The 8,413-nt window shown below is 44.9% G+C and overlaps 1 pseudogene; it reads left to right on the top strand.

The window, feature by feature from the left end:
- The first annotated feature begins 5,947 nt into the window (after positions 1-5,947).
- Positions 5,948-8,114, top strand: LOC121833114 (annotated as a pseudogene).
- The last annotated feature ends 299 nt before the right edge of the window (positions 8,115-8,413 follow it).

The following is an 8,413-nucleotide window of genomic DNA, read 5'->3' on the forward strand; positions in this document are numbered from 1 at the left end:
ACGCTTGTTGAGATCGGTCTATTGCTCCTCTTGCTAGCGTAATTCAACAGAACGTATAAACAGATATGCTTGCGCGCGCACACACACACATACACGCGCGCACGCGCGTACGCAAGCATGTACTCGCACAAACGCACGCAGACGCAGACGCACGCACAAACAACCACGCGGACGTATCCACACGCGCACACGAACACGGGCGCATGCACGCACACACGCACGCACGGAAATGAATACGACAAACGAAACGTGCTTGAGCTATAGTTTCGGTTTCGTGTTGAAAAAGAAAACCTAAAGTTTAGATAAAACTGAAGATAGACTAAATTTCTGTTAACTTTCTACAACATTATAGTAACACTATTAATAGTAATATAATACTTATTTGCTTAGTTTCGTTTTCAAAAAAAAAAAAAAGAAGAGCCTTTTGAAGACTGCGCAAGGACCATCGCTATTGCACTCAGCTGCCGTTGGCAGTGGCCGTTTTGGGCAGGCTTCGAGGGTCGCTTCCTTTTTACGTTTTCGCAGATATTTTAGATATCTTCCTTACGAATAACGTGTTCAAGCATAGCAAACGATGACTGAGACCTGGGAGACGCTGCGTTACCAACGCAAGTTGCGGACAGTCCATCAACACTGCTGCAAACGCCGGTGAGCACTTCTGTTTCTGCGAACTGCGTCGCTGTTTCAAACTGTCGTGTACCATGGGCTTGCTAAGCTATGCTCGATTCTAACGATGCTTCTGGCCGGTGTTATTTCGCTATTTGAAAAGAGCGTACGTTGTTCAAAACCTATGGCTTGCTCCGCAGGGTGAGAGAGATTCGTGTGCGGCGGAGCCGAGAGGCTGTTCTGGGCGCCGTTCTGGGCGCCGTTCTACGACGTTCGTCCGACGGCGCTTTTGCGGAGCGTTCAAGTGCAGTCTGACGGCAGTTCAAGCAATCACAGGTCATGCTAGTTCTGCCGTGTGGTCTCAACAGCCGCTCGCCACCGATTCGTTTCGTAAAGCGGGAGCGAGAAAAAACGTTACAAGAGCGAGCAGCATGATTTCTTGCCTATGCTTATGCCTGTGCCGCAGAGACGCGCGGTATCTTCGCGTATGCCGAAGCGGCACGCTTTCGAAGTTTACAATTGTGCGATGTAAATAAAGTGAGTTTGGACGTCGCGTTTTTACGGGGCAGCGAAAGCCGCTACAAAAAGCAAAAAGCAAAAGTATGAAAAAATGCGAAAAGATCCTGAATATTCGATGGTGTTGGAAGACTACCAACGTACCGACTCGCCCAGTTATTCTTTCTGTAAAAAAATGATAGCCAATAGTAATAAACGAAATAAATACCAACTTTTAATTGGTTATAAATCATGTGTAATTCATGCAGTACAGCCTTCCCTGCTCTGTTGCTTTCATGATATCAGGTAATGTGTAAATGTGTAGGATAGTTCACAGGAACAATTTATGTCCGACCCATTATATTGTATGTTTTCTCTAAATGCTTGAAGGTATATAGAAAATGCTCATCGTAAATTAAGCCGCACCACTGAATGTACAATAGCTTGTGACTTTTATGTATGTTCCCAGCAAAAGAAAAAGATGCATTCAAAAAGGGCCAATTATTGCGATTCCTCTCTGTTAAAGCTTTTTTCGGGTGCACTCAAAACTTGGGTGTCTACGTCTAAAAGAGTGGAATTGACATTTCCCGCAGGGCTGGCAGGCCTGACCCAGTTTGGCTGGCAGCTTGCAACCTATGGGAACCTGGGGAACTGAACCACAAGAGTGAGAGTGACGCCCACCCTGCACTTCCTCTACGATGGCACCATAAGGAAGAGGGAGCTGCCCCCAAAGTGAATGCAATGGCAGGTGGGTCGTTACAGTGAACCCCCATACAGATGATACCAAACAGAAAATCATTAAAAATGAATTATTATTAGAAACAAAGAACGGGAGTCGCACAGACAAGGAGGAGGAGATCAACACAGTGCTGTGTCATGTCCATATGCTCTGTTCCCATATTCTTCACAATTTATTTTAATAATTGTCTACCAACTGGTCCAATCATCAGCACTAGCCAACAAGAGTATGCTGCTATTTTTTACTCTGCATTAACACTGTGCTTACAGTTAAATCCTACAGTAATGAACAAACAAAAAAATGGGAGCAAGCCAGGCACATAACCAAAATCTTGATTCGGCGGCACCCATGACAAAACGCTGTATGAGGGGGATGGGGGAGAAGAGGCCCCAGCAAAATGGAAGACTGGGGAGGGGGGGGGGGGGAGTGGAGAGGGGATGGGCTTTCGTTATCTTTTGAGTAGGACAGGCGCTGGCAGTGCCTCTGTGCTACTGGGAAAGCTGGAGTTCATATCCTTCAAATTAATTGGATCCAAAAAGCTATAATATGTATTAGCGGCTGAGAAACTGCCCTGGAGGAATGCTGGCAGAGGTTAACAAAATTGAATGCACACACGACAGAACAATAATACAGAAAAACAAGACGTAAAGAATAATCCACTACCGATGGAGTTGCCATGCAGTTGCTTTCATTTTGTGCGTTGTGACGTCGTTGGGCTCCCTGAAGCAATTAGCTAGACATGTCAGTTTGTACTGGGCAAAAGACGATGAAATAGCATTTTTTTTTGTTGCTATTTATGACCTTCCATTTCAGCTTCTTCACATAAAAGGAATCCTTAGAATCCCTGTATTGGTGGTTTGGGCAACCTAGGCAATAAGGTGAGAATTATGTTACTAGTGCATTATGTTTTAATTGAACAAGGCAGAACCAGCTTGTGCTGCAGTGGCGTCACATAATGCCGAATGCACGTGACTTGCGACGCATTGGCGATGCCTCATGAAGCAACTACGATGGGTCAGACCCGCTATGTCTTTTTTAAAGCAAAATGAATATTATAATCAGGGACCTGCTCCAGTTATCTATTAAGGTACTTTTTATTTAATATCGCAGATAAACAAGGAACATCTGAAGTTCTAATTATAAAGTATGGAATCATTAAGCAACGAAAACATCAAATCATCAACACACCCGCCATGAAGTGGTGGAACAGGGGGCGCACCACAGTAGCCCTCAGCAGTAAAGGCGCACTTGAGCAGTTGTCACAGCTGTGCAGTGGCTGCGATTACACCTGTGTGATATCGCAGGAAACTTTGCTTAGAACCAAGCTCCTTAATTTTGTGCAACAGGTGGTTATGGGACTAATGCAACAAATGCTCGCCAATCTGTGCCTTCGACTCGCCGGGCGCTGTAAGTAGACATGCTCGGAACATTTGCGTGGTCTTGGTCGTCTTCTGCTGCCCCCGATACCGGCTGGAGTCAAGAGTCTTCGCCAGTGCGCTTTAGACAGCTTACAAGAAGTATGCTTGTACAGCACTGCATCCAGCTCCACATTCCTTTTAGTACCCGAAGCTCCAACTTCGATGGACCTTGCAAATCATGTAGGCAAGCGCCGTGGAATGCGAGCCCTCCACGGCGCCAAGGGCATTGAAACTGCAGAGAATTTCTACTAATCTTATACTGGAACGGTGCTACTATTTTTCAGACATCTTGGCAGTAGCGGCTACGATGATCGTGGTTTACAATGTCAAGGAAACCATGGCACTGTCACATCTGTTTGTTGGAGAGGAGGTAAGCTCTCAACTATCCTTTGTAGCATAGGTTGCAACATGTAACCTAGCGCTTTTATGAACTCCCTTGCGCACAATCTTTCTAAGCAAATGTTTAGGCAACATTGGGGCACATATGCAATTGTGAATGTATCCATCTTATTAAAGTTTTCCATTTTCTTTTTTTTTAATGGCAGCCAAGCATGCAGTACATTACAAACTAGCACCTTTCTTGCACAACAGATAGAGCCATGTTCCATGCTTGTACCTAGTTTAGCCTTCATCTAGATCATAGTTTAGCAAAGTTATGCAGTTGGAGGTGATGTTTAGAAGTCGCATGGTCTCAGTGGAGCCAATACGATGCTGATGGCACTGCTTCACATGTTTGACTACAATTTCAACAAACAAGCTTTCTAATCACTGCACGGCACACTCTTCTAGAAAGGTACAAAAGATCCAGTGGCTGTCTTTCCTGACACACTGATGGTTGGAAATATCATGGCCAAAAGTAGTTTCCACAAGATTTCTAACCATCTAAAGCAAAATATTTTGGCCAAAATGTACATGGGAGGTGAAGTAATTGCAGATCAGGAGATCTCACATGGAGAATGTGGGCTCCTGTTGACTGATTCTGGCTTTTTTGCAATGAGCAAGCCAAAGCGAGGTTTACGTCTCTATGTGGAACCAGACTTCTAGCTAGCATTGCCGAAATATTACTTATCGCAGAGATAATGCAGGTGTCCCTGTTGCACTGATGATCTTGCATATTTTTCAGTGCTGGGAAAGCATGATTTACTGCCACTTGTCTAAGTTGCATTCTGTACAAGTGTAATCAGGCCTGCAGGGGGTGGGGGTATTACATATTTAACATAGATCAAGTGACTATAGCAAATAACAGTGGACTAGCTCGCTGGTAGATAGTAATATATTAACTGCGATGATTTAGAGGACACTATCACGCATGGTTCCTGCCTTACATTGAATTGATTTTGTTTGCTAACACAGGAGCAAGACATCCCGGCAATGCCGTGCGTCGTGTACTCTGGCAATGACGCCGAGAAGGCTGACTTTTTGTACCTCGCTGTCGATAAGCAGCGGTTTTTGTCCGTGAAGAATGCAGAGGACGACATCACTGCCATAATGGCGGCTTACTGGCTTTTTAATATAAGTACTCAAAAAAGGAGGCAAACACAGTTGCTCTTCTAGAACGGTTGTTTGTCGGCCTCAGCAGCACTACTCCGACGCCAGTTGTGATGAAATTCCTGAACAAGGTTGCAAGAGCGTAAAATCAATGAGGCCGACAAACAACCGTTCTAGTACCAAAGGGATGCTGAACCGAGATTGGGATGGCACGAAACCAGGCAGGAGCACTAGGTGGGATGCTGCAAACTTTAGAACATAACTCATATGAGGGTATCTTGTATGGGTGGCAGTACTTTTTGGAAAATATGGGCATGATTGAACAAAGCTTGCGACATCTGTATTCTCCTCTTCTCTTTTTTCGAAAATATGCCCATCCAGTTGAGATACTGCTGCATGAGTTGTGTTTTGAGGTCTGTAGCATCCCACTGTGTGCTTCTGGTGCCTTGTTTTGTGAAGTCAAATTTCAGTACAGCACCCATTTAACTTTTAACTTTCTAACTCTAAACTAAAATAAATGTACCATACTTTCCAGACTATAGTGCACAAACTATACATGTCTAAAGGTTGCTATTTTACACCGTACAGTCTATCTAGAGGTACACCTACCAGAGCGCGTTGGATAGAGCACAGTTCACACTGAAAGAATAAAAACACACAGAAAATACACGAGGGACAGACACACACAGTTCTTTCAACGAGCAACTACATTTAAATGATGCCCATTACACTTTGATGAACCACCTAGCATATGAAGAAAATTAAGTGAAGACGAAAATACTAGAAGGTACTAGAAAAAGATAAAGGAAAAGGTAAAGATGGCGGAAATTTAACTTCCTGAAAAGGAAGAAGAAGAAGAGAAACGGGAGATGTTTTCTATGACAATTCCGGCGCTAGGAAATCCATCTCTGCTGTCGATAACGATACTGAGGGCTCAGAAACATTGTCTGTGGCAGTTTTGATCTTAAAGGCTTCGATGATCTCTCGCCCATACTTGTCGTTGTGTGAGCCTAGCACAGTAGTGTTTGCATAGCTAGGAGAGCAATCTTGGCAGGTGCGGGCGTGGACAACAATCGGATGGTAGGAGTCAAATGACGCCTTGTTGGTTTCAAGAAAGTGTTCTCTAAGGCGAACGTTCAGGCATCGTCCCGTCTGGCCAATGTATTGACTGCCACAACTGAGCGGAATAGAATAAATTGGCTTCTCTCGGCATTTGACGTATTTGTTGACGTGTTTGATGGTGCATTAGGCTAATGGAAAATCTGCTCCCTGGTCTCATGACTCACTTCTTTGGTTCTGGGTATGGGTCTCATCCTTCGTTCATCTTTCTTCAAACCTCAGCTACCAGAATGCTGGAATCTGCATGGAACACCATCGTTACATCGATGAATGCATCATGCCGCAAAGCTAGCAAAGCAGTGTTTGACCCTCCGGTCATCATTTGTGACCAACAACTTTCCCCTGGTACCTTGGAAGTGCTTTCATATGGTCCCAAGTTTTCTCCAAATCTTCCCACCTCAAGAGTTGACCAATTAACTTCGGTACATAAAGTTGCCTCGCATATTCCAGAACAGGGGAGGTCAGAGTTTCTGAACGCGGCAGTTCGCTCTATCCGCTACCACCCCCCTCCGAAAGCAGGCAAGTTCCCGATTCGGAAAGCACTTGAAGAGCTGCGACAGGGGAAACTCAAATTGCTCGAATCAGACAAGAACGGTGTTTTCGTGGTCATGGATCAAGGAAGCTATGGAGAGAAGGTCACGAATGCACTGGAAAAGAACTTTGGTAAACTAAAGAAGAGGCCATCAGGATCTCTGCGCACAGAGGCAAAAAGACTGTGCACTTTGATGAATCTGCCCGCTCTCAAGAAAACGCTCAGTTCACCTGCAAAACAGTATTTTTCCGTATTTTTCACAGCCAAGACACATAAGGAAGGAGTACCGCTCAGAAGCATTGCATCTGAAAGAGGTTGCTGGCAGAAACCCTTGGCCTTATTCCTACAAAAACATCTCTCCACGGTGACGCTCCTCCAGCCCTTTAAGATTTCAAACTCCACAGATCTTATCTGGCACCTTACCTCCCTACACTCCACCACCCAGCCACTCTCCATGTTTTCTTTAGACATAGAAGAGCTTTACTACAGCCTAGACCCCCAGATTCTCTTGTCTGATGCGATCCATGAACATGGTCTCTGTAAGTTTCAAAATACCTCAGGGATCACAGCTAAGGATTTCACAGATCTCAATGCCTTATACCTTCAGTCAGCTCTCGTTGAATACAACGGCAACATATTAAGACTAAAGAAGGGTGTTTGTATAGGCTCCTGCCTAGCCCCAATACTCAGTGAAGTGTTTCTCATGTACGTAGACCGATCAATTAAGTCCCGACTGGATGTTTTCGCCCCCGAATGCCGAGGGTTTCGATACGTAGACGACTATCTTGTTATTCATCCGACCTCAATCTCCTCACGGGCCATTTGTGAAGCATTCGATTCCTGCTCGTCGGGTCTTAGGTTTACGAGTGAAGAACCAACAGAAGAGGGACTCCAGTATCTGGATTTAATGCTTCATCTTCATCGCCAAGGCATATGCTGGAGTTTCCTGCAACGTTCCAAAAAACCGGTCCTCCCTTTCTGCAGCAACCACTCTAAATTGGTAAAGCTTGGAATTATTCGAACCCTGTTTGCCTCTTCCCGTTCAAAATCCTGTCCCCATCTCTCATCAACAAGTGTCCAACGCCAGCATGACCGGCTTCTCCGAGCCGGGTATCCAGCAGACCTCCTCCGTACTACCCTTCAGCGTCTCATTACAGGGCCCAACCACTGATCATCTAACAACAATGGACGCAGCCACACACGCCCGGCCTGTGTTCCATATGTGCATAATACTTCCCACCGCCTGAGGAGCCTCGCTGCCCGCTTCGATACCAAGATAGTATTCACATGTCGGATGAAGCTAAAACAAATGTGCCAAAGGGTAAATAACGACAGTCGTCCACCAGAATGCACCATCAAACACGTCAACAAATACGTCAAATGCCGAGAGAAGCCAATTTATTCTATTCCGCTCAGTTGTGGCAGTCAATACATTGGCCAGACGGGACGATGCCTGAACGTTCGCCTTAGAGAACACTTTCTTGAAACCAACAAGGCGTCATTTGACTCCTACCATCCGATTGTTGTCCACGCCCGCACCTGCCAAGATTGCTCTCCTAGCTATGCAAACACTACTGTGCTAGGCTCACACAACGACAAGTGTGGGCGAGAGATCATCGAAGCCTTTAAGATCAAAACTGCCACAGACAATGTTTCTGAGCCCTCACTATCGTTATCGACAGCAGAGATAAATTTCCTAGCGCCGGAATTGTCATAGAAAACATCTCCCGTTTCTCTTCTTCTTCTTCCTTTTCAGGAAGTTAAATTTCTGCCATCTTTACCTCTTTCTTTATCTTTTTCTAGTACCTTCTAGTATTTTCGTCTTCACTTAATTTTCTTCATATCCTAGGTGGTTCATCATAGTGTAATGGGCATCATTTAAATGTAGTTGCTCGTTGAAAGAACTGTGTGTGTCTGTCCCTCGTGTATTTTCTGTGTGTTTTTATTCTTTCAGTGTGAACTGTACAGCTATCTACAGGTGTGGACTCTACAATTTTTGTTTCAAGATTGTTCATT

Source organism: Ixodes scapularis, unplaced genomic scaffold (genome assembly GCF_016920785.2).
Source record: "Ixodes scapularis isolate PalLabHiFi unplaced genomic scaffold, ASM1692078v2 PGA_scaffold0__279_contigs__length_252992795, whole genome shotgun sequence".
Classification (NCBI taxonomy): Eukaryota; Metazoa; Arthropoda; class Arachnida; order Ixodida; family Ixodidae; genus Ixodes; species Ixodes scapularis.